The sequence below is a fragment of the Neopelma chrysocephalum genome, unplaced genomic scaffold (assembly GCF_003984885.1).
Source record: "Neopelma chrysocephalum unplaced genomic scaffold, ASM398488v2 Primary Assembly neopelma1_65c, whole genome shotgun sequence".
Lineage (NCBI taxonomy): Eukaryota > Metazoa > Chordata > Aves > Passeriformes > Pipridae > Neopelma > Neopelma chrysocephalum.
Window position 1 is genome coordinate 1205492 of NW_020897724.1, and position 27481 is coordinate 1232972.

The window sequence follows — 27481 nt, forward strand, 5'->3', positions numbered from 1 at the left end:
AAAGGACTGAGCAAATAGCTATGTTTGGCCTGGTTGAAATCTAGGTTGTTTGGCTACAGTACAAATGCTTTTTTTTGGGCTATATGCACAGGTCTAGCCCAGAGGAATTGCACTGTTTTCTTCATAAACTTTAATTGGCTGTTTGGCCGCTCACTCAGAAGGACAAACTAGAGACAGAGGAGTTGAGCTGTATAGACAGGGCTCCAGCCCTGTTTTATGAGTGGAAAGATGGACAACACTAATAAGTTTTCAGCCAAGAAAAAGATAGTTTTAGCAGAATGACAGAAGGAGTGAAGAAGTGCTGCTGATGGAGTGCTCCAAGACAGTGAAGGATGAGGGAGAATAAAATGTCCAACTTAACTGAGGACGTCCTTAGTTCACAAGAAGCAACTGTGCTATGACAGAGGGCAGGGACTGTAGCCAGAAAGTATTGGGAACTTGCTTACATTTAAAGCCTTAATCTCAGTGTGCAAACCTGACTTTACTGGGGTCTCTGTGATCTATACAGGAGGCACCTTAACACTATTTTAAAAAAATGTGATAATTTAGACTAAATACCTGAACTAAACACAGGCTTAGCTTTCAGTTAACCCTGGGAGAGAGCTACTTATGGCATTCTGATTGGCATATACCACAAGGAGGAATAAGTTCACATTTAAATTATATATTTTACAAACTAATCATCCAAGAAAAAGCCCAGACTACTGTCATCAGCAATGTCAGAATAAATACTGGTTTTTTTAAATACAATTTCTGTTTGAGGTTAGAAGCTGCAAGCTGCTTTGTCACAGCTATCTTGAGACCACTTTTAAAACCCCTTTAAATTAATTTCTAACTGAAATCATGCTACAAGTAGAATTTCAAAGCATTATCAAATTGGTGATAGAATTTTTGTTAATATAACTACAGCAAAAGCAACACATTCCAGATATCCAGAGCTTCCTTGCTGGAACCCAAATTTCCCATAATGAATTCCTCTTGCAACTTAGTCACTGTAAGACAGTAATGTTTAGTCAGTTCTGAATGTGTGTTTAGCCTCATAATCATTAATAGAAAGTTTTTAATTTACATTCAGATTTGAATTCAGATGCATAATGCTGATATCCCAGATGCATCTTCTGGGAGAAGATGCTATGAAACTTCTTGAAACACCAATGAAGTTAATTACAACCTGAGAATGAGAGCTTCTGGGTTTGTTTAGGAAAGACAAAAAGTAAAACAAATGAAATATCTCATTTGTCATTGACTGCTGGTAGCTTTCATCATTATTTTTTTTAAAAAAAGGGTTGATTTTGAAAACTACTTATCATACACAATAGCTTTTTATTTATAACTACACCAATCTTCACCAAGTGTAATGTGTCAGAACTTCTACCATACAGTTAATTCCATGCCTTTGGAATCATCCTGTTGGCTTTATCTGGCAAATGGAAAAAAAAAAAGAAAAGCAAAAGCAATGGAAAACACAAAATTTTGCGTGAACAAGGACTGAGGGATTGCATCCCGGGTCTGTAATCAAATCAAACTGTGAACTTAACATCATTACATATGTTCAGGGGGTCTCTCCTTTATTCTAAAGTACTTCTTGTTAGATCTGATTTTATTGGAAACTCTCTGAGATAGTCATGGATCCCACCTGCAATTTTAATTTTGAACCACATTGGGTAGGTCTTCCTAAGCTCTGCTTATGTAACCATTTCCATTAGAACTGAACAATAAAGTTTTTGCTCTATCTTTCTTCATTTATTTTACAATAAGAACAATTAGATTAGATTACTGCCTTGCATCCTATCATTTACTTCTATTCAGCTTTTAATTCAGAGAAATTTGACATATCTTAATAAACATATTCATCAATGTAAAATGTCTTTGGGAGAAATACAGTTAATCACTGACATTATCCTTTAGTGGTAAGAATTAACATTATTGTAATAAAAATATTAAGAATATACTTTTACATTTTATACTGTAGTTTAAAAGCCTAAATGATTATTTAATAAAATAAAAATATTGGCATGACAGACAAGAGCATTGCTGTACTAGACTATTGTATAGGCAGCTTTGAGTCACCCAACAGCAGACTTGAAAAGCACATATAAAGGATGAGACTCATTTTGCTGTCATTGGGGTGCAGATTAGTACTTTGAAATGTTGCCCAATAGTACAGAGATGTATTTACCATCTAGAAGATTAAAAGTTCAGCATCTTTGGAAAACAGTGATGTGTTTCCCTTGTGATTCCACTTCCACTTTGCAATCTAAGTTTTACTCATTAAGAGAGGTGCTGTTCCCATCATCTACTACTCAATTTAATATCTAAAATTCTGTTTTGTCTTTGGACAGGCACGCTGAATAATAGTGTCCTCAGTGTGGAATCACTTCCAGTCCCAAATATTCCCACTATTAACCCCAGCTCTCAACAACATCAGCCATCAGTGCTTTGTGCCTCTTGCATCTTTCATATCACTGGGATTCTTGATGTCAAAAACTGGTATAGAGAACCATGCCAAACTAATGGAGATCATGTTTTGGAAAGATACCAACAATCCAAGAACACAACCTTTGTATGACTGTATTCTGCCAGATTTGTGCTCCTCAAAATGAAGAATAGAGGCTGATACATCTTATTTTTTGACATGGCCAGAGTCACTGAAAGGCAAACAAAAAGTACCTTTTGGTTTCACTGTTGGTTTGCCAGCACCCTCACACAAACTGCCCTTGCCTTTTCCGTGCCAAAACAATACTGTTTTTAACTGCTGATTTACAGATTAATCATCTCTCTAAATCCTTGAACTCCCACCCTCATATTTTGTCTCAAAAGTCATAGATTTGTAACAAAAATGATAAAACCATAAATTCACTAATATGTCCATTTCTGTCCACGCATTCAGGTGCAAGTGTTAACTATTTTACACTGGTATATCTGCAGCTAAAAATATAAATTTTTATCACTCTGGCTGTGCAAAGCTTTGATAATACTGTATTTTAGATGTTAAAATGCTCTTATCAGAAATGTAACATTCTTAATTTTTCAATCAGTCATACCAACTTTGCCAAGCAGAATCAGTACAGTGGTTGCAAACTAAAGTAGAAGAGGTTGACTGCATACATTAAAAAGCTTATGAATACACATCCCAGCATTACCAGGCAATTGTGAGATGCTACTCTGAGAGAGATTTGCACAAACTTCAATCTACAGTTTCAAACATAAATGATTTGCAGTACTTTGTTCTATGTTCTCTGCTTTACATCATAACTTTCCTTGAAATATACACATTGGCTCTGATTCCAACTTTATTATCATAAGATAAAGTCAAGAAGGGAATTAAGTGTGTTTAATATTTATGAAATAACTTTAAAAAAAAGTTTTATGATAGAAAAAAATAGTTGGAAAAAATCTCTGGAACCATGATACAAAACGACATTAACAATCATTCCCAGATGATTAAAATGTGGATTTTAATGTAATCTTTCATTTTTAGTTATCACATCCAAATAGCTTTTAAGATCCTTTCAGTAAGATAAATTTGTTTTTAGCTCATAAATTAAAGACACATATCCATGCACCCAAGCTTAAGGCTCTAACTATACTTCTGAATCCACAATGAATTTGTAACATAATCCAAAATAATCCAATTGCCTGTTACCATCCACTCTTACCAATTAAAGGAAAGGCACATTTGATAAATAGTTATTTATAGACACACACATAAGCATAGACTAAAGAGAATGTGCCTGAGAAAGTCTGGACACCATTAGAGTTACCATTTGTTTAGCTGGAAGTGTCCACAATAAACTGTCTCAAACACAGGTCAGCTTTTTACCCTGAAAAGTTTGTCCTCACTGTGTTAGTTCACATTTTACACTACAGCCAGGAAAAGAAAAGCCAGCCTTTCCCATGTAGACAGTTGCTCTTCCAGGGCTAATCTGATCACTTTTGAACTGCTTTATTGTTTTCTCTTAACACATTCTCCACTCACACTAAACCTGGTGCTTCCTATTGCTGTCTCCTCTGCTGCCCATAACAAGCTGGTCCTCTGTGACTACAAATACTGTTTGATGATGCTGGATTTGATTGTTTCAGAAAGCCTGCAGCCAGCCAGCCTGGATAACATAGGAAAGAAGTCCACAACACAGAAAAGTACAGCAAATGCCTGCCAGCATTTAATTTACCCCCGGGGCACTGTAGACAAAGGACTTTCAGCCCTGGGTTCCAGGGTGTGACTCTGGGGTGGGGCTGGCACAGCCTGTGAGCCTTGCAACAATAGTAGGATTTTGACAGTGCTTGGAGCAATGGTCAGATAAAGCCAATTAGATGAAATTCTGATTGGTCAAAAGTCATAGTAAAGCATTTGTCATCTCTAATGGCTCAAGGATTTCACCCGGGGCACTACAATTCATGTAGGACCTCACATACACCTTGTTGAGGGGAATTGTGTTTTTGTTATTCATCTGGAGTAAGGAGAGAGATAAAGGGATATGCAGGAAGTTTATCTTACGGCTTTTCAAAAAACCCCCATGATACAGGTTAAAGAGTTCAGTGTTGGAAAAGGAAAAATGTTCACTGCCAAAAGCAATACAAGCCAGTTAGGGGAAGTGCAGTGAAAGCTACCAAATAATTTACCAAATCAAACCCTCCTGAGAAGTGCTGTGAGAAGCCAAGAGACTAGAAGAAGTTTTCAGCTAGACGTATTTTCCATTTTTGTTCTGATTTTAGGGAAGTGTGGGAATCTGCACACAAGGAAAATGTCCATGCCCTTGGCACACAGGAGGAAGGGAACTTTTTGTGCTCTCCTTCCACGCTTGTCCCCTTTGGCAGCTCAGCTGCTGTGGCTGAACAACTGTTGTCACCCCCAGGAGGTAGAACAGGCCTCTTGGAGGGTTTGTGCGGACACCGAATTCCCAACCACGGAACCCTGGAACGAAGCACAGTCACAGGTGGCAGCTTTCACCTGAGTAAATGGTCTGAAATTTTTCTGGAATGTTCCATGAGCAGAGCACTGAGCACAGTGGATTTGTTTCATGGAGGCCCTTCCAAGTATGGAGGGATCCAAGTCAGCACGTTTGCAATGGGGGAGTTGGCCAAGCCCGGACTAACTGGTCTGCTGCTCTGGCCAGGGGGGTTTGCCCTGTTAAAACAATATGCTTATATCACTCAGAGGCAAATAACTGGATGAATTCTTGTGTTAAAAAGAATGAGGTCCATTTATACTATTTTATAAACAGCTTCCAAAAAGGAAATGTGTTTTTTTTTACTAATAGCTTGACTCTACCTCATCAAATGACCAACTCTAATTTAAAAATATATTTTGCATATATAGTAATGGTTTAAACTATTTGCTGTTTTCTCAAAGCTGTAAGGTTGGAGAACTGCATTCCTCCTGTAGTAATCCAGATTCCTGTTAAAGTTTCAAGTTAATTTCTGAACAGCCATTGGTACTGTGAGGAAACATTCCTTATCCTTTGTCAAAACCAAACCTCACCAGCACTTTGGTTAGAACAGTTTCAAGTTTCTAGTCATAGATCTGTAATTAAATTGCCAGTAAACACTTAGTTAAATGAACTTCTATAAGGATTTTTAAAGTAAAATAATTTACATTAGATATTGATAAGTTCTTTCTCATAATTTTAGCACTTATTTTTCTTGGTTCTTGTTTTTCCTCCTTGCTTAAGGACTGTCATTTAAGAAAAGAGGTCTTGCAGAAATAATTAGCCCTAAATTTCTCACAGAAGCAATTAGTTTCTCACAGAAATAATTAGCCCCCCAAAAGATCTTCAAGAATCCATAAAAAATCAGAAGGGATAAGAAATTTGCAAAGGGGTTTTGCCTAAATTTTTAACTAGAATAAAGATATCTTTAAGAGCTATAATAGCAAAATTCACTTACAACTGCCATCTCCTTATTCTCCAGTATGTGTCTGAGATTTATCTCGTGTCTAGAAGTTTTTGCATCAAAGTCAGTAAAGTAAAATTTTACCTTGGGAGCCCAGTATACTGTTCCTTAACCACACAAAGGTATGACTGTGGTGATAGAGAAGTCAAGCACTAAGTCTGGATAAAAATCTTTGTACAAACTCAGTAACAAATACCAGAAACTTCTGAACCTTTAAAAATATTAAAATTATTTATGCCTCTTTGAAAATGTCCACATTTTAGCAGATATATTCTAGAAGATAAGTATATAAAATACAATTTATATTATTAAGCTAGCTTTTTCTATGATTTGCTTATTATATTAATAATTTAATGCACTTATCTAAGAATTACCTGACTAATTTTTTTTCCAGCTGTGATCCTATGACTCTTATAGAGAAGTCTAAATAACTTTATGCAAATAGATTAGGCTTTTTTCCTCTCAGAGTAAGCAAATTACAGCAGAGAAAAGAACAGCAGTGCTGCAGGGTTCTTTTCAGGCACATACAAATGACACACTTTATATTGTGATGATCTTGTATTGTCATAGTCTGGCACTCTAGAGCCATTAACATTTATTTGCGAAAATCTGGTTTGAAATATTTATTTGCAAGCTGCACTTTATTTCCTAGGTGACACCTTTTCCATCATTTCTGCAAATATAGAGAGATAGATGAAGATGTTTCTGGAACCAGAGACACAGAACTAGAGTAATGCTGCAAAGTGTGAATCACCTGTCTGCCCTGTGCATAGGAAAAGATTTTCAGATTTTATAAGCGTCAAAATTACCCAAACATTTTTATAAAGGAAGGCAAGTGGCCCATGAAAATCTGGTCTTTGTAACGTAATGCTTTACTCTGCTGAAATTGTCCACTGGAATAACACTAAAGTTTCTCTTTCCTCTTTACCACCTCTCATGTCTGTCAGGAAGAGGAAGGATTGTCCCTCTCCCCTCCAGCCCCTCTGCATCTCAATAACCCATATCTAGCACCTCAGGTTCCTCTTGTGTTTCTTGATTTTGTCTGGACAAAGAATAATACTCTTTTCTGGAGTTACCCACCCTGGCATACATGTACTGACTGATCAGCAAGCAGAACAAACCAAGCAAACAACTATAAAGTTTGTACTTCAGCCTTTTGTCTCCATTCAGCCATTTGTTTTCCTAAGAACTCTAGAAACATCTCATCCTTGAGATCTCAATAACACCAAAAAGGGCAAAGGAGTTAAAAGCTACTAGAGGGAGTAACAGATAGCTAGACAAAATAAAAATTACATTACCCATGTTCTCTTTTAAGAACAATAAACCTTGAGTTATTTACTGAGTGCAATAAAATCCTACAGGGCATTGTTAGCACGAAGTTTGGATCCATAAATCAAATAAGTATTGAAATTCTGCTCTGAGAGTCAAACAGTGAGATCTAGTCATCAGAAGTTGGAAATGCCAGGAAAACAAGAAAAGAAGGATGGAGTAATCTATGGCACATCCTCTTCCCTGTGGATCAAAGAACTTATTTCTCAGGATAATGCCTGCCTGGTTGTAGTGTCTAAATTAACCGTACAGGAAAGTCTGAAAGAAGTCAGAATATGTCAGAAGGTCAGAGGGAAAAACAAGCTCAAAACTTAGCAGATGATTTATTAATTGCTAATTATTCTTATTTCTATTTCACATGATATTAAGTGTGTGCTAGAAGCTTCCAAATGGAAAATCCACACTAGTTAATGGAGTTCAAAAGCAGCATTAATCCTCATTTATGGCTTGCAACACTCTTGGGAAAGCAGATGCTGCACAGCTTCAGTGATGCAAAGTCACTGGTGGTAAGCAATCTGAGGCTAACTAGCAAAATACAAAGGGAGAAATCCTAAATGCATATTTCCCTTTAGGAAATCTCTGTGTGTAGAAATGGATTAACTTTCCCCCTATACCTGCAGCCTATATGGAGTTGGAGATCAGTGCACCCTGAAGGTTGGTGACCATGAGCTATAACTTTAATACTCTTCACATACAGACACTGGCAACTCTTTTCAGCTTTGAAGGAACTGACAGAAGAGGAATATTTTTTTCTTAATTATCACCCCAGAAAATTAAAACTAGAACCATATGCATGTCATAGTGCATGACTGAATCCTGGCAGTCAGTGTGTCACAATCAATACTCCATCAGCTGAAGATTCTTCCTGAAATATTCTCACAGTAACTTGCAGCCATGGATTTCACTGGGTTTGACCTGAGATAATTGCAAGTTCTATGCAGGCTGCTTGCTCTGTCTTGTGGGTTTGATATCAGTGACAGCTCCTAACTGTGTCACTCTCACCAACTTTCCTCTGATTAAGACATGGAGTTTTTTTCATCCTTCACAGGACTAAAACAAGTACAGGTTTCTTCTTGTGTTGAAACAGTTCCTGAGCCCCCTCCACGTCAGAAATGGTGAGGCCCTGCAGCTGGAGCTGTGTCCACATAAAGCAAACCTGAGCTTTTTTCAGTCTGACTGCATGCAAGCTGAATGCCTCTGAGCATCAGATTATCTGTGTGCTTCACATTGGAGAAAGGTGTTGCAGAAGCCAGTGCAGCGCTGGCTGTGGTCCAGCAATCCTACATTATCATATTTGTGTTTTTATGTTTAGATCCCTACAGCTGGCCAGCATAGATTGCTGCTGCCACAGCTGGCTGAGGTGGTGTGTGCTGCTATCACTGCCAGTCAGAGCAAACGAGGTTTGGCAAACTACAGCACACAATATCAGCCAGCCTGGCAGATCCAATTCAGAGTGAGGATCAGCATAGCCTTAACATAAAGAAACGCCAGATGAAAGGATGACTTGCTCAGAGTGGATGTATTGAACATACAGGATGAGAGAAGCTGTCAAAGGGAGATGACAATGAAGAGCCTCATTTCACAAAGAAGATGTCAGAAAGCACACAGAGAGAGTGGGTTTGACTTAAAATGCTCTGGAGGTTCTTTTTTTTTTTTTTCAAAAAAGATTCAAAATTTCAGAACTAGGTAGTGTGGAACACCTGGAGCAGCCTACATAGCCCAGCAAACTTTCAGAGCAGAGCTGGACCTGCAGAACAGATTTTACCCCATGGGTAAAAGTACCTGCACTGAATTTTGACACTCTATCAGCTTAACTCGTTTGGTAGAGCTTTGGATGATAACCATATTATATTTTTTCCTTTAAGCCACAGTTAAATAATATCAGAAAATGGGTAAGCAAAAATGAGTCTGAAAACCAATCTCATCATATATGCAATAGTAATAACTTAATGACTTACCCAACTGTGACTCAAAAGCAGTCCAGGCAAAGTCTCATTCTCCACACCCCGAGGAGTATCCAGTGGATGATGCCATTTTTTCAGCACTCCTTCTCTCTCAATCTCTTTCTTGCCCATCAAAGCTGTTCTTGCCTTCATGTTTGTGATTCTGCCTTTCTGTGCCTGACAGTTGTAATGAAGATATGCCACAGTTAGTGACAAGGCAACTATCCTGGAAAAATACTGCCAAAAGAGATGAAATGAAATAGCTAATACCTGACATGGGTTTCTGGAAGTGCTCACCAATAGGCAAATTTATGTAATGCTCTGTAACTTACACAAAAAAATCATATTTGTTTAGACGTCACCATTAATTAAAAAAACCCATGAAAACACTTTAAATGAATGGAAGAAAACAACTTACAATTAAAATGTCATTGCAGCATAAGGATCTATAAAGGTGATATGGGAAAAGACAGCATATGTTTGTCTCAGCTTCAACACCAACTCTAGCAACACCAAGTGTTATGAATTTTTAAAAGCTTGAAGTTGTGCTACTTGGCTTAGAATAACAAATGTGGGGTTTTTAAACAAATAATTGCATTTTCTTACATACTTTATTTTATCACTTCAGGACAGTGCAAGACTTTATGTGTTCTACAATGGAATATGACATTCCACTTCAACTTTCTGAATTTAGGCCACTTACATGTAAAGTGCATGTAAGCTGCCACAGTATACATAGCAAATATATTAATATATATACCTCCACATGTATTATGTAATATGTAACATGTAGCACATTATGTTCTCAGTGCAGCATTAACACTGGATCAAAAGGGTAAATGCAGAGTAACACAACGTTTTTTTTCCCCAGCTCTGTAAGCAATCCTCATTTTGCTATCACCTTGCCTTTAAGTATTAGCAGGGAAAGAACCTTTATATGAATATAGAAACAAAAAGTTCCTTCTGAGAGATACATTTTCTATTATTATCTGTAGCCACAGTTACAAGATTCCCTGTACTAACCCACTGCACATTCTGTAGCAAACAAATGTATTTCAGCAGTGGCAACAAGCTCTTTTCATGAGCTTTGCACCCATTATTTACAATTCTTTGTAATTATGGTACCTATTAACTCTACAGGCACAAAAAAGTCAAGAAATTTGTGTCTTCTGATCTTAGGATTTAGTGCCACATAATGTGAAGGTTACAATAGCATTCTGATCCTGACACAAAACCAGGGAGAGTCAGGTATTGTCTTTCATTGTCTTTGACAGTCTTTGAATTCCATCCACTGTGTTTTAAATAAGTATGCTTGAGATGCAACAGTATAATTTGTACCAGCATAATACTATAATAATAATTTCAGAAATATAATACAATAAACACCATCATTGTTTTCATAATCAAGATATTCCCATCTCATAATCCGAGGAAGCTTGTAACAATCTGTTGTATCACATTAACATTATTACCTACTCTGGAGATGCTGAGATGTAATTTAAAACAGAAACAACAGAGTATTGGGGATAAGGAAATGCTGATGAAAACCTTAAGGACTTCTAGAGGTCACAAACATCCTGGCAGTTTGCCATCATTACAGTTGCAGACTAGAGAACACTTTCTAGTTTTCTTGGAGCTCCAGGTTAACACAGTTATTAAAATAAACACTCTGAAAGAATTAATAATTGGTACTAATCAGAAGTTCATTTTAGGGGAAGAACCCCAAGTTTTCTAATACCTCTAAAGCCTCAAATAAGAGTATTAAAATATTAAAAAATGTAAAATGGTTACTCAGGGTAATTTATTAATTTTCATGCAATTCACTAAAGAAATTAGCTTAGTTAGCATTGGTGGTTCAAAAATCAAATATAAAATCTGAGTGTATGAAAAACTCCTTCTATTGAAGTGGACACTGGCATTGACAAAAACTTACTGCTGTACGAAAAAAACCCTCAACCTTAAGGGACTGGATGGTGAAGAAATAGAATGTGATGTTTGTCACATGTGGTTCCCTGTTTATATACAGTCACAGTGAGCGTAACTGTGGCCAGTTTGTAAGTTTGCAGCCTAAACTATCTGTCACTAGATTTCTAAGCCTTTGAGCACTAAATAATCTGAAAAGAAACAAGTTTCCCAGTGTCTTAATAGTGTCAGACTTGCTACAAACAGGGCTGAGAGTTATTGGCAAATGCGTATTTTATGAGTACGCTCGGTCTTATGGAAGAAAACCAGAGGTCTTTTAAATAGAGACTTTATTGACTGACTGAATTGTTACTTGGGGGAACTACTACTGTGACAGACTGACAGAGTACCTGGCTATCTGGAAGGTGGAGTGTCTCTGCTCTCCCTTTTCTCTCCTGTTGTTGCAACATGCCTTGTGTTAAAGCATTCTCAGTGGTATCCAAGCTCCCTCGCTGTGGGAGGAAAAAAGGGAAAAGTGGCCAGGCAGAACAGTGATCCACAGCAATATGCTCACACTGGCCAAGCTCCATCTCTGACCTCCTCTTAGCACATGGGCTGAGTGTGTTCATAGCTTTTAAAGAAGAGATTAGTTCTATTAGATCTATGATCTCTACAGACAGCCCCTGTAATATCCAAGTCCTATAGTTTCACCCAGCAGTTCCTATAATCAGCATGGGGGCTGTGAAGCCAAACTTCTGCTGTTCTTCTGTATCAAAGGTCATACTTTAGTGACAGTTGTGGGTTTTTTTAAAATAAATACTTGTTTAATATTTTCTTTACTTGCTTTGGTATCATATATTAATGCAAACCAGAAAATGTAAAATATGCTCATAATCCTGAGAGTTCTACTAAACCCTAACTGATACTGGGAAAAAGGAGAAGAACAGTAATGGAAAGAGCATATACTGAAAATTTTGCTTCCATGTGAATGCAATTAGAGCTTTTCCCTTAAGCTAATAGGATAAGTAACTATATGAGGAAATCCACAGACACTGCAAATGTGCAGGAGGGAGAGAGTAGTGTTTGCTTGGTGTTCAATGGTCCATGTGTAATAAGCTGGCAGTTCCATCTAGTTCCTACTGGACAAATGTCTACATCAGAAATTCCTGTTTCTCCCTTCCCCCAGCTGCACATTTGGAAGTTTCAGCAAGCGAAGCCAAGAGCTAAATTAAGAGAGACATGGCTACCTTTTCAAAGCTATTTTATTGTCTGTATTTTATTGTTTCTGTAGGTAAAGATATGCACACAAATGCATTCCTTTTGCATATATGCCAGTGCTATTCAGGATATCAGTTAATTTCCTGAATATCTGCATCAATTCACATGCCTTTTGCCAAATTATTCCAGGAAATCTATTCTGATATTTCTAAACTTGATCTTCTAATAGCATTTGCCAGCCTGATATAAACAGATTAATACTTTGTCTCTTGAGAGTAAAATAATTTTTTAGAATTTTCAGTAGTTACTCTGATTCCTGAATAATAGAGAATAAATGATGTACAGGCTGGATCACAGCTCTAATTAATTTTTTAAGAGATGTTGAAGTGATCCATTAATACTGGTAGTTCTATAGAAAATGTAGCATATCCATAGCATAACACAAACAGTGAATCTGTGGTAGTTTGGGATGGCACAATTATCATTGGCATTAATTTGGGGTGTCTCGTGTCTGGATTTTGCCTACACAAATGCACTTCAAACACCATGTTGACATAACCACTGCAGCAAACCACAGTTACACCTGTCTCCCACAGCTCTGCACACAACCAGCAGGCAACTGTCACTTTTACTTTGCTCCATAATATTTTAGTTTGGTCTTGGCCAGGACACAGACCATTCTTTGTAACATACAAGATACAAAACATAGAAAAGATTGCCAGGTCCATTCCTGCCCAGCTGCAGGGCTTGGGGTGAGAAGGGCGAGGAACTTGGGTGCCATTAGCCAGAAGTTCCCTAAAATGGCTGTGCCACCCTTTTTAGGAACTATAGTGAGCACCAGGGAAGAACAGGGAATCACTGAAGTTGTCCTTGTAACAGCAACTGCAAGTAGTGCTTTGGTAGTGCTTTAACTCTCTAGGAGCCAGGATGGCTGACAGAGCTTTGAGGCTGCTGTAAAACACATTGTGACTGAAAAAAATACAGAACTAGGATGTTTGTTGAGAAAACACAAAAGACTCTTAAAGTTTTCCTTTAGCTATGGACAGTTGTTATTGGCAAGGAGCTGTATATCCTACAAACACAGTGATATGGATTTACAACTCAGAAAAAAAAAAAGACAGCAGCATTCTTTAATTTTATTATTTTTAAAATCTTGACATATTGGTAAACCCCTACTATTAAAAAAAATCTTAATGGAAAGGTTCTTTTCATATAAAAATGTTTCAAGCACTGTATATGTTCTTCTTTCTCATGAGACAATGGCTGCTGAGTCTCCAAAGCATTTTGCTGCAGCTAAAGATTCACAATTCTCTATTCAGTCTGTAAATAGCTTCATGCTTGTTATATCCTTTTTTTTTTTGTCCTCCAATATTTTTCTAGTGCCTACATGAGATCCCTGTGCATCTGATATTACTGATCTAACCTAGAATTTATACTTTTTCCCCTCAGCACATGCAGGTTTGAAACAACATTTAGCATAGTTGGAATGGGGGACATTAGTATCATCCACCCTCTTATTGCTATAAATGGACCCTAATGTATGAAATGTGTTTTAATTTGTGGGCAATATCTGGCTAACCTGACTCCCACTTTCTTATAGAATTTCATAAACCTGAAAGCCACTCTGTGCAATCTCTGCCATTGTTTAGATGTATAGTGACTTGTCATGGCATCCCATAGCAACTTCAATTAAACCATGCCACTTGGCTCCATCATGCTTCCCCCAAAATATCTTTGCCATCCACACTTCTGGGAGTGGCAATTCTCCTGAGCTTTCCAGAATTTATAGGTCACAGGTAAAACAGCATGTTCCCTGCAAATGTTAATGAGTTTACAAACTGCTGAGTATTATAATGATAAAATTGATCATATTTCTCTCCTGACTTTACACAGTCTTGGCACTGCAATATTTTTAGCTTATATCTGCTCTCAAAGGGCCCAATCCAAAGCTCATTGAAGTCAAGGAAAAGAGGTGTATTAAGATTAGCAGCTTTTGATCAAGCCTGAGACAGTCAGTGCCATGAAAACATTATCTGTGCACATTCCTTATATGCAAGTGACATCTCCTTGCACCACTGCAAGTTCCTGAATCTCATTTTCTTTGCAGCTTTCTGCCTGATCAGGGAATCTATTAAGTCCAAGCAGTCAAGGCAGCTGTCTTGAGTCAGATAATTTTCAGCTTCCTACATAAAAGGAACTAATATAATATCTACTTTATGCCCACATCACTGTCATAACTCATGTGGCATTGTGGAGGGTTTTCAGGAGGAAGGGCAGAATTCCAGGAGCAGTGACTTCTAAAGCCCTGTCCCTGCTCAGTCCTCTGCTTCTGCAAGAGACTCCCTGTCCTGCTTTGACAGGTATTTTCACCAACCTTCTTGGGCACAGTTCACTGTACAAAGTAATTGCTATAGCTCTGAAATGTATCCTTCCATACCTGAAAGGATGTATTGCAGGCTGAACAGGAGAGAAGGTTGCATTTCTGTTAAGTGTCTCTGCTGATACAGATTTGAACAGGGAACTGCAGTCTGATGTCTTCCCTGGGCATTTTAGTATGTTTACAGATAGAAAGCTGACCTTTTTATTTCAGGAGGGTGTAGTTTTCTTGTTATGGTGTGTGATGGCATTAATATATAACATCTGAAGTGCTAGAAACCAGACTTTTAGAGGGAAACAAAACTGCTTACACCTGCTTTGGTGGACAATCTTCCACAAGAAGTTCACTTAAAAACACAGATGAGATGACCAAATGAACATTTTTGAGATGAGAAACTTCATGAAATACAACCCAAACACTGAAAATGCCTAGTGGTAACATATCAACTATCCTCGTCACTGAGAAATGTGTCTTAAACACCAAGGCCCCTTAGGTTAGTCTTCCATCAGAAGGACAATCAAAATCCCTAAACTTGTAAAGAATTGTTCACTGCTGCTTGAAGCTATTAGCACACATGTGTGAAAAAGTATTATTCAATAGTTCAGTCAGATGCTCTCAATTATGTCAAACTCAAATTCATGTGACCTTTTATGGCATAGGAAGTGATTTAAAATCTGCCTTGCCTCTGACATTTAAATATGAGGAAACTATATAATTCATTTATTTACCAAGAGAAATAGAGATTAATGGAAGATCAGCAAAATAAAGCATACTTTTACAGGAACAAATCAAATTGTTGGAAAGGAATGAATAAATAGGATTGCTTCTGGCTTATTTTTTCTTTTCTTTTTCTTGCAAGTCATTAAGTTTACTTCTACACAGCTTTCAGACCAATAACTATATACAGGTTACTGTAAGCACCTCTCACCCCTGCCAAACAAACTATTCTCTGTTAGTGAAATACAATTTTTTAAGGGTTTTGGTATCCTTCCCTCTTCCATTCCACTTAGCTACAATGAAAAAATACAAAATTAACCAAGTCCTCGGTATGAGACAAAACTAAAAATACGTTTTCTGATCTGACTCTTGTATTTTTCTTTCCTCCAAAGCATATGCTCTAGTCAGTGTAATATATCACGTAAAAACTCAATGTACACTCCATGTACTTTTAAAATATCTAGTGACATGGCTTTTTGACTTTTTCAGAGTGTGGGATGAATGTGCAGTGAATTCACAGGAAAAGCTGTATGTAAGATCTCTCAGATTATATTGACAGGTTTACCTTATTTTTTATTTACAGTTTGTCTGGCCCTTAGTTTTCTTTTCTCTCCTGCTGTCTGAATTCAAAATCAAATAAATTTGCAATCCCACAATGTTGCTTGAAGCTTTAAAAAAATGGACTACAGCCAGTGCCAATTTTGGGCAACTATCCAAAATTATGTACCAGCCACATAGAGCAAAGTAGTTTTTGTTACCTTTGTATCATGTAACCACAAATTTCCTTTTATTCTCTCCATTCCCTGGAGGAATGACCTCCTTGTCTGGGCTATCCCCATCTAGGAGATGAGCTAATTTTTACTTAGTTTCCTGACATGAATTGTGTTTAATCCCAAGCCTGTTGAGGGCCTGAACAGTAGTTTCATTGTACATCATGTCATGTTTGGAAATGTAAAGCATAAGGGCTGTGTAGCATATGGTGCATGGTCCTTTTAGCTCTTTGTTTGGATGGGGAACTTTAGGGGAGTGGTATTCATTATTTTCTACTTGAATCAGAAATTTCTGTCCGAATTTTGGAGACATACTAGAGCCTGTTTGCCACAGTTCTGACATCTTTAAAAGCAACTTCATTGGGGAACTAAACAAGTCAGCAACAGCAATGCTGCCTGTTTCAGACACAATTAGAAAGCGTGTTTTGAGTCTCAAAATCTTATCATTTGCACTATACCAATCTTGATTTTGTAAACACAAATGAATACAACAAATATAGCCTATTATTCCAACATACATTTAAAATGTAATGTATTGTACAATGAATTGTTTGAGTCAAAAACAGTGAATAATTGCATTTCATGAATGATCAGTGGATTTAAACATATTTCCAAAACAATGTTTTTATACCGACTTTATGCAGCAGGATAATCACATAAATAGGAACATCAAATAAGCAGTTTAGGGTCATATACCACGTACTTCTCAACAACTTTATGGCTATAGTTTATTACACCTGTGACATTATCAATTAATTGTTTTTGTCTACAGAGGTCACGATAGTGTTTTCAATATGTAATATCAGAAGAATTACAAAAGTGAAGAGGCACAAATGTTTCTCAAATGATTAAGAGACTTTCAGAAAGTCTGTAGCAAGTCCGTTTCTAATAAAATCAATAGTCAAATGAACTTCAGACATAGACCTCTAAGATTAGCTGGCAGATCCTCTACTTCACAGGAACTGATCACAGCTTTTTTTAAAAAATAAACCCATGAATCACTAACATTTCAGCAGAATATTGTTGTGAGTTAACTTTATGTAACCCAAACATATTTCAGCACGTCTAATTCCATATTATATGGCAATGGTGAACATAATCCATACGCTGAATGTCTCCGCCCAAAGCACTTCCATTTTTGCCCAGTGCTTTTCAAGAAATAAGCTCTTTGGCCAGAGGTCCCTGCAGAACTGCTGCTGGCTCACAGGGAGTGTGCAGGGACCCCTTTCAGCAGGTGCCAGTGATACCCATACCAAAAAGCTGTTCAGTATGAGGTAGGTCAAATTAGGAGAGAAGCTGAGCTGAAGTAGGAAAATGGACTTTAGGAGTAAAACACCCAGTGTTTAAGCTGGGTTTAATAATGCCATCCTGCTGATATTGTGAGTGCTTCTTCTCCAACTTCTCCTGCAAAGCTAGGCAGAACTTTGCTTTTGGTGTAGATTTTGTTGAGGGCTGTGAGGAGATAGAGTATGTCTTCCATTTACAGCCCACCCACAGGTTTAGTTATTGCTCTTTTATTAAAGGCATGATAGAATCGTTAACTGGGCAAATTATTTTCTTGCGTAAGAAGAGAGCATCATGTTGTGATGACTCAGGGGTGACGAGCAGCCCTGCTACTGCCCTGCTTCTGCTACTGGGTCATTCCATCTTTATTGCGGATCATAAGGTTTTGCAGTCACCCGTTTCCATCATCCTGCCATGAGACTGCAGCAGAGTGTGGTGCTCTGGGTCTCTGACAAGTCCCTCAAAACTACCCTCTCATACATCCTGCAGTCCTTATGTTTTTTGGACAGGTAAAACTCAAGGTTTCCCACCCTGCTCCAGCTGTCTCATGACTGCTGTACCTGCCAGACACCACACCCTCCTCCACAGCCCTGTGATTATGACAATCCACAGTAGCTCCTTTGCACCATCCCTTAACACAAAAAGAGAAACCTGGCAAAAAATATTAAAACTGTGCATGGTATGTGTGCCTGGCCCATTTATTTTAAGACTTCAATGACCCACATGCTTCAGGGATATCCCAGGAAGCTCGTGGTTCAGGCAAGTTACATCCTTCTATTCCTTGTGGCTGTGGTGTCACCAGATGATATTTTCAGCAGAAACACTGCTCGGAGTGTGCTCGTTTCAACCTCTGGCCATTGCCTTTTCCTGCCTCTTTACTGAAGAGTGTCCCCCTCCTCCTTCCCCCAGCTGCAATCACATCACTGCTTCACTTCTGACTCAGACTGAGAGACTGTAATGACTTTAAAATAACTTTGCAAAATACCTCTGTATCTGTAGTTAAAGCCAGACCAGTTCCCCCCATCCAGCCCTCAGTGTGGCTTCACAAAAGGGGGCTGGAAGACCCCAGGGGCAGCCAGGTACAGCTTGGGGCCGTGAACAAGCTCTTCTGTTGGCATCCCTCCACTTTTAGCTGCAGGCATCATATTTCTTCTGCAGACACAGGCTTTGTTTTTAACAATTTAGTGTTCTTCTGGGCTTGAAATACGAGAGAAATAAGCCTGCTAATCAGATTGTAGGCAGGAAGTGGGCACCCCTAAATTAATGGCTATTTCCTTAAGGACTCTTAGGTTCTTTAAGGACCTCTAATTTCCTTTCTTACTGATTTCCCAATAGCCCAGAATTAAACAAAGCAAATCCATTCCCATATTTCAATATACCAAGAGAAGTTGTGAAGGGATAAAGAAATTGTGTGTTAATCCCACGTTCTCCCTGTATCTATACAGACAGAACAGACTAAGCAAGTAATTCCTCCTAGAAGAGCTAATCAAAGGTGTTTAATTTAATCAGTTTGTTTTACAGTCATCTTTTCTGTTTTGCCAGCCTAACACGCCTAATAAAACTTTAATCTCTTCATTGTTTTAGTAATGTGAACCAGTATTTTACAAGTTCTTGACTGATGGACATAGCCAAATGAACAATGTTTCTTGCCCTCACAGGGATTTTAAATAATTGTTTTCATTCTATGCCTTGAATAAAGTAGTTTATTTTGTCTACAACATGAGGAACAAACAACAGCAATGTGATGCTTGTGGGTTTTTTCTCCCTTAATTTTCTGATATTGGCTTAGAAACCTTTCAATATAAATAATTCCCAGTATATGCATAAATTGCCTACCATGCAGTGGTTTTCTTCATTCTCCCAGGGGCTCTGCGAGGCAGGTACAGGAAAAATTGTGCTATAAAATCCCCCAAATACCCTGTTTTTTCTGACTGAAAAACATTAACAATCATCCAAATAGTGGTCAATAGAAATGAGGTTTCAATCCAAAAGGCATAAAAGAATGAATGGGAAACAAAGTGATGTTTCTTTCACGGTCAATGACCTTTTAGTTACAGCCAACAGAGTACCAGTGATGGAGATGCAGGCCTGAGAAAGGACCACGAGGGCTGTACATTCCTGTGTGACAACAGTTTGTTCATCAGAAACTTTCACAGAACACACTGAAAAGAAGTAAATAGTGCCCTTGCTGTGGAGCCCATGCATAAAGAAACTGTTCTCCTTGCTTTCTTTTACCTTGGAAGATGCAAACTTGGTCTTTTTGGTTATTTTTGTCTTTTCTTTCAGCCTTGCAGGCTCAAAAAGTTCTCGCATATTATACTACTTTTTAATATATATAAAGCTACTTGATACTCTTTTTATTAGCTGTGTAAAAGATATTAAATCACCAAATGTACTTCAATGGTGTGCATACACGCACATAGATTTATATATAAATTTATATGAAAATTATCCTCCTTGGACTTCAAAAGATGAACTTCATTAGATTGCAGAGAAGTTACCAAGGCACGGTCATAACATGCATTTTAGAAAAGATTTTTTCATTGTGTAAAGTAAAGAAAGTGCACATTAAAAATAAGACACTTCTTGCTGCTAATAGGCTCTTTGCTCCCTTTTAGTGGTACTGTAACACTGTGTGCCTTTCCTGGGAATTCAAAACTCTTATCTTTTGCAGTGTTCTTAAGCTTAATGTTACTAAAACTAATCAATTTTAAGACAGCTTTTCAATTCTCCCTTTTCCGTGGACTGTCCTTGTTACAGAAAATGCCCACAATACCAGTAAAATATATAATTCAGGCATGTCAGATAGCTGAGCAGACTGGGACCACTGATTATTATTTAACAACTTTGCATAGCTGCTACATAAAATAAATAAATTATTTAACAGCTTATAGGAAAAAGTTAGAAGGCTCGCCTTCAGTTCCTAAAATTTTTATAAGTGGCTTTATGCTTTCTAGTATGCTGAGCTTGTAATCCTATTAGTCAGCTCTCTTTTTCAAAGTACACTAATTTGAAGGCTTTTATTATTTTTCCTTGAATCTGTGGATTCTGTGGGCACAGTTTCAGGTCCATTCCCATGGGTTTGTGTCACTGTGCTCCTGCAGCTGGAGATGGCATTTCTGGGAAAGCAGGTGAGTGGCCAGAACACCCCCATGACTCAGTAATCCCTGGCTGCCAGAGCTGTCATAGAACTTGGGGCTGCCAGTTGTCATTATGTTTAAATCCATTATTCTTTTGTGAGGAAAAGACCCCAACTTTCCCAGGCTGGACTGAAGACAGAACTACATGAGCAGGTCAGGTTTATATAGCTCATGGATGTGTTGGTTGTATTAAAGAGGGTGCTCAGTAACAATTTAGAATATTCACAAGTGAGTTTCAAAACCCACTGCAAACGGGAATTCAATATTACCAGAGAGGAAAGAAAAGTTGTGAACAATTTTGCTACAGGTCACTTGTTTCCAGAAGACCTTTATTTCTACCCTTGGGTACCTAATAACACCTGGAGGGTCATCTTGCCAACCCCTGCCATGAAGTCAAGGATTTCATTTTATTTCATATTTCATAATATTTCAGGATTTCATTACTATTATTTTAAAGAAGGATGTCTAAATTCCTATAGCTTATATTCTTTAAAATAATCCCATTTCAAGGACTGTGGCTTTTAGAACCCTTTTACATAATTCTCATGGAGTTGAGGTTATGCTGCCTTTTTATTGCATAGAAGTTGCACAAATGCATTGAGCAGTGTTTTAGTGAGAAATCAGAGAAGTTATAAAATATGTTTGTGTCCTTACCCTGGGGATAAAGTCAGTTAAATGATCCTTTTTAAGAGTGAGAAGCATTTTCTAGCTCACAGAAAAAAAATAAATAAAATGACATTGCAGTAGCCATAGTATAGATCTGTGCATAATAATTTCCTAAATTAATATACATTTTTAAAATGCTGCATTCTTCAAAGTCTTCATGCATACAAGGTGCACTATGCAATAAGCAATATAGACCTAGAATCACAATTTAGATTGGAAGGGACCTTCAGAGGATAGGTGGTTTGACTGCTTGCTCGAAACAGGTCTAAATAGGTCAGGTTGCTCAGAGCTGTGTCCAACTGAGTCTTGAACACCACAGGGGACAGAGGGTCTGTAACCTTGGGGGGAAACCTGTTGCAATATTTAACCACCTTTCTGCAGAGTGGCATCTTTGCAGCTCACCCTGTTGCATGAGATTCCTTCAACCCATCTCTCCAGGTCTCTCTGAAGAGCAGCCCTTTCCTCCAGCCTATTTGGTGCCATGTACATACTTGCTGAGAGTGCACTTCATCCCATTCCCCAGCTCACTATTGAAGACATTAAATGACACTAATCCCACTGCTAATCCCTGAGGGACCCCATCAGGTACTGGTTGCCAGCTGGACTCAGCACCACTGGTCACAATGCTTTGACTGTGGCATTGCAGCCAGTTTGTCACCCATCCTGATCTCATTCGTATCTCATGAGTTTGGTTTTGAGGACACCATGGCAAACTGGGTCAAAAGCCTTGCTGAAAAAAAGTTATGCAACATCCACTGACTCTCCTTCTCTACATGGTTGGTAACCTCATCCAAGAGAGAGCTAATCCCCCTAAAAAGCCATAACTTTACCAAGGAGCAAGATGAGGCCAATCATGGATTTTATTGCAATAAATTGAGTTGTTACTGTTTTACGTGCATTCAGTAAAAATGAAAAAAAATTTAACACAGAATAAATTACTCATTAATTTAATGTACTTTAGTACTACAGGTCAGTGGCTTTGAGTATGTGAAAAAGCTACAAATAGGTCTGTAGCAAGAAACATCTCCCTGACTCAAGAGAGATGGAAACAGCACATTACCAAATATACAGGATAACCATGAGTCAGTTAATTGCACAGGCTGTTATAATGGAGGTATTTTGCTACTATTATGCAAAAATCATTGAGGTACTTTATTAAAAAGCAGATAAATAACAACTCATTTCTTTTCTGAGGATGTGTAAATAAGAAACTCAGTATAAAAACCAACCTAAATCAGTGTTAAGTCTTTGCGACTCATTCTGAAAAGTGCTGAGCAAACACTTACTGAATAAAATGTGCCTTACTGAATAAAATTCTAATTAGAGTAATTGAGCTTTGATAACTGCTATGCCATTAAACATAGATTGGCTTTAAACTAATTGTATTTGCATTGTATTATGATTTCTATTAATTAATGCATTAATGTTTATATACTGCAAACTCTTTTGAAGTAAAGCATGAAAGTCTACACCACTTAATCTGAAGATGCCCTTTGAATACAAACCTGGCATGGCATAGTAGAAAAGGTCCCTTAAAGGAACATGGTCCAGATCTTCCCTGTTTATGATTAAGAGCAGCTGAGGAAAGGTGTCTGTTGACTTTTGGGCTCCCTCCATTCTGGGCAAGGAGAGCTGTGTGCTGCTCCCTGCAGTGGCAGTCAGGGTGTGCTCTGGGCTTTCTCTAACTCATGCCATCTGTACCAGTCCTGCAGTGCCCGTGATGCAGCCTTGCTAAACTGTCTCCTCTGACTATACCAGAACCACCTGCCAACCCAAACCAGTCCAAACCAAAGAGATGGGAGCCATACAGTTGTACTGAACACGTCATAACTGAGCTACGTAATGCATCCCTTTTTGTGGCACTGAGAATGAGCACCAGGAACTCAGTGCCAACACAGACCTCTCTGTTTGGGCAAGTCAGGAAAACTATTCCTTAGCAATGCCAGGTTCTATTGCCAAGCCTTTTTCTAGCCCTTGGCTAGAAAAAAAACCTTAAACAACAAGCAAATTGAAGCCCAAAATCAGCTTTATGCAGTTTTAACCTGAAGTGGAACCTGAGGCTGTGTGTGTTGGTGTGTTCAGAATGGCTACCAACAACCAAGCATTTGCTCTGGGAATTCCACTTTACACAGAAAGCCTCCTTTTGTAGAGCTGGTCAGGCCTCATTTCATTTCAGTTCTATTAACAGACAATAGTCAACAAATGACCATAAGAATTATTTGTCTGGTTGGACTCAGGAGCATGAAGCCTGCATTTCTGTTCCTGTACTTCTGGCATATAACTTACTGTTGCTCTTTGACCAAATACTTACAATTTCTACTACAAATTTACAGTACAATACAAATAATAGTAAAAAAAAAAAGACAAGCACTAATCCTCTTTTCACAGTAATATAAGTATTTGGGAAAAATTCTGAGTTTAAAATCCACTTTTCTATTAAAAATGATTGCCTAAAGCCTATTTTCAGGAGTTTGCATTTCCCAATTCAAGTAGACTAAAAAAAAAAAAATAAATTGATGAATTGTATGTCAGCTGACCATTAATTTTATTTCATAAACCAAATCATCCAGTCTTCTGATTCATGTATGTTGAATATTCAGCAGCTTCCCATAGTTCTAGAATGGAAGGCAAGGGTATGAAGATCACTTTTTGCTTAAATAACTCCAAACAGCTGGAAATCTGAAACTCCATTTGTCAGACAGTAGCACACAGCCAAGAACTTGCAGTTCCTCACGTGCTACAGGACAGATCTCGCTGGTTCTGTTCTGAACACTTGCTGGTGTTCACTATTTCTGTTAAGCCTTCCAAGATAACCCCGGCTTAATTCACTGATACCACACTAGTACTGATATTTGGAGCCTGTCTTTTTGCTTAGGCATCTACTGGAAATATTTTACATAATGTGACTAGTTCTCTGTAAACTCAGATCAAAAATAACCCTCTGTGGAGGTGAGCTTTATCTCCAGGGTTTGGGTCAAAGCTCAATACAAACTTCTCTGCAACCTGGGGCTTGCAGAGAGGTTTTGATTTATACTCAGCTGGTATTCTCAGCCGTGTGAGATGAAATGAGGGTGGTTATTACTGTCACAATTGATAAAGCCAAAGGTAAACAACAGAATATCTTGACAAAGCAGTGCCTTACTTACACTATTTTTGACTTCTGAGTTTTTGAACTTTCATAGGGAAGTCTAACTTATCCAAGCCACTGCATGAAGTGCTGAAGAAATGAGGGACATCCCTGGCTCCCTGTAAGGAACGATGCACTTTAGGCATGCAGGCATGTCTGGCAAATCCCAGGAGAAAAGCACAGGGGGACATAGTGCTTAGCAAGTCTGATGCCTTTAAGATATGTTGAACTCACAGAGCAATTTCCTGCTCTGTGTTCCTTTTTAGCATGAGTTAGACTGACTGTGGACTTGACTTCCTAAGATCTGAAAATCTAGGATGACAGGATAAATCACTCTTTTTCTTAGACAGTATTTGTCTGCATCTCCAGGAAACTCACTGGTGAAGAAATCGTGAATTGCCAGATGGGTATTAGTACATATTAGATGGAGTTAAAGTGGGGGAATCTTCAAGTCTTCCAATATTTTAAAAATAATGTATCCAGTGGTATAAGCACATCTTTCATACCTACTGAAAAACCAGGTTACCTTCATAACAAGACTTCCTTTTCTAGAGTTATCCTCTACATTCCACTAGAAAGCTTTGCATAATTGCATATTATTGGTTCTTTTAAACAAAAAATAATGTTCTTTTAAACATAATAATGTAGTTTAAGTGTAATGACTTATTTTTACTTTTTGTACTTTCAACACATGGCAATTTTTTGAAGTACTCTTTGTCTAAGATGGTGCCACGAAGTTCTTTTTCAAATGAATCTCTCTTCTATGTCAGAAACACAATGTGTGTTTTACTTAGTTCATTAATCAGTGCAGTATGGGTGTCTATTTAAGTGATCCTTCATGTGTTCTTCAAATATACAAATAGCATAATCTTGTTTTTAAAGACATATTTACACATACTATGTCAGGATAAAAATGTGTTCTTACTGCAGCTTCATGGAAAACATCAAGACTGTATTCAGAACAACAACTCGGTTGACATAACAAATTTGAAGTTGTGATTAAAGCAGTGTAGGAAAAACCTGTGACAAACGTAGCTTATACACCACAGATGTAATAACTTCTCCCTTTTTCATCAGGAGTGAGGTTAAACACTACAGATACTCTTCTACATCCCTTATGCAAATACACAGGGAAATCTGCTTTCTGGAGTGTGTGAGGGTCTGTCAGTCAGATGGACACAATTCTTCATCACAAATAAAAACCTCCTGTTTTGGATGATCATTGTAACAGCAACATGGGAAATGTAAATGGTCTGTACAATATTATACAAAGATTAAAGGTGACAGAAATATATTCAAGTTCAACAGATTTTCTTATGGTGAAAAAAACTCCGTGCAACAGCTTAAGTCCTGAATATAATGTTTTGTGACAGAAATTTCCTACAAAGGAAAAATTGGAGGAGGCATGTTTCCAGTGTAGAGTGCATATATTTGACATACTGTAAAATTCACAAGTATTTAGCTGTGTTAGTGAAATACGTGCAGTGAGCTCTCGGTGGCTCCCAGCCAATGTCCTGTCTGATCAGGCTGTTTTGAGGGAAATGTTTCAACGTCACAGGCAGCCTTTGCTAAATGACTGTAATCATCCACACCCATCTGATTCTTGGTGACTTCACTGGCTAAAGCACTATGTGGGACATCACCCCTTTGGGCTTCGCTCACCCTGGAGTTCCCCCCACATGATTCTGCTCATTTGCAAAGGCAGGGGAGGATCCACAACCTGTGGGAGCCTCAGCTCTCATCTAACAGTTGAAATTTAACATTGATTAGAGAGAGAAAACTATAGCTTGTCAAACAAAGCTCAGTTGAGGATAATTGAGTTTGGTTCTCCAGCTGGATCTTCTGGTAAAAGCCAAATTTCATCAAACCTTTGGGCATTGCACTTAACTTGGTGCATGTCTGGGAGGAAACAAGAACATAACAGATTATAAGGAAAATAATGTTCCTGCCCATAGATTTTCTGTCTTTTATTAAATGTGTTATGACTGGTGGATTCAGATATATTGCTCTGGAAATGTAATTATTTTTTCATATCAGTATTATGAAAGAAAAGTAAGCAGGATTCATGAGGCACTTTAGAAGATTATTTGAGGCAGACTGATTAGTGTATCAGTCTTAATTAAAATATATATAAAGTAAATAATATGAAATATTAATCTGTTTTTTTCAGACCAAAGAATCAATACACAGATTGGAAGTTAATATTTTCTGTGCACTTATGTCAAGAAATGAAGACAGCTTTATGTAGTTTTAAGGATAGTTCTGGAATTTGTCAATTAAATTAAAACAACCCAAATCCTATTCCTCCAAAATAAAAGCATGAATCTTCAGAACTAAGCACTTAACTGCTTTTTTTTAAATTGAATTTTTAAATATAATCTATTTTTCACTTGCTACTTGCAATGCTAAATAAAAAGCATAAATAATTTAATTTAAAAATTAAATTAAGGAAAATCAATTTGTGACAGGTTTATGAACGCATGTAATGGCTCTTAACAAAAAAAATTGAGGAGCCACAGTTCTTATTTACAAAACAGATTTTTTACATGATCAAACTGAATGATTCCAGAAATATTACTTGTTTTGTTTTACTTCTCTGGTTCTGTGTTCCCTCTTCTTATTGACCCACTAAAACCATCTCCATAAAGCTCAGCCCTGTGTCACACTCTGCAGAAGATTCTGATTCAAACGTGGAACTTCCTGATGCACAGGAGAGACATTCTCCATGCTTTATCTCTTAGAATTGCAGCCTATTTTTTACTCTCAAATTCAGGAATGAAACTTTTTTCACTTGTGTTTCTCCTGGGCACTGGATACAAGTTTCAGTCCTTGGTCTCTGGGATTATGGGAGTTATGCCCCAAATACATTGTGGTGCTCTTTGTGCTCTCCTCTCCTGGCACACCAGTGGGATAGCAAAGACCACCCTACCTGTGATACAGAATGAGTGGTCTCAACATGCAGCAGAATTTTGCACAAAGAGAGCTAAAACATTCATGTTTCTAAAAGACAGTGTATGAACCAGTAACTGATAAACACGATTTCACTGTGGTTTGAAGTGGCAGAGAAAGTGAGGTAGGAAAATGCAGGCAAGCTGCCAAATAGGAAAGTAGAATTT

General features: G+C 37.8%; 1 protein-coding gene and 2 long non-coding RNA genes across 4 annotated transcripts in view; 2 read left to right on the forward strand and 1 right to left on the reverse strand.

Moving 5' to 3' along the window:
* LOC113968064 overlaps positions 1 to 27481 on the reverse strand; it is a 53413-nt gene that overhangs the window by 15826 nt on the left and 10106 nt on the right. Inside the window, exon 4 of the long non-coding RNA XR_003534359.1 lies at positions 9180 to 9341. This is a non-coding gene — a long non-coding RNA (uncharacterized LOC113968064). The remainder of the gene's footprint in view (positions 1 to 9179; positions 9342 to 27481) is intronic.
* Positions 1 to 27481, forward strand: part of SHISA9 (shisa family member 9) — a 175458-nt gene that overhangs the window by 13945 nt on the left and 134032 nt on the right. The window lies entirely within an intron of this gene.
* Positions 8117 to 8673, forward strand: LOC113968065. Its single transcript, XR_003534360.1, has 3 exons — positions 8117 to 8179; positions 8270 to 8336; positions 8534 to 8673. It is a non-coding gene; the product is annotated as an uncharacterized LOC113968065 (long non-coding RNA).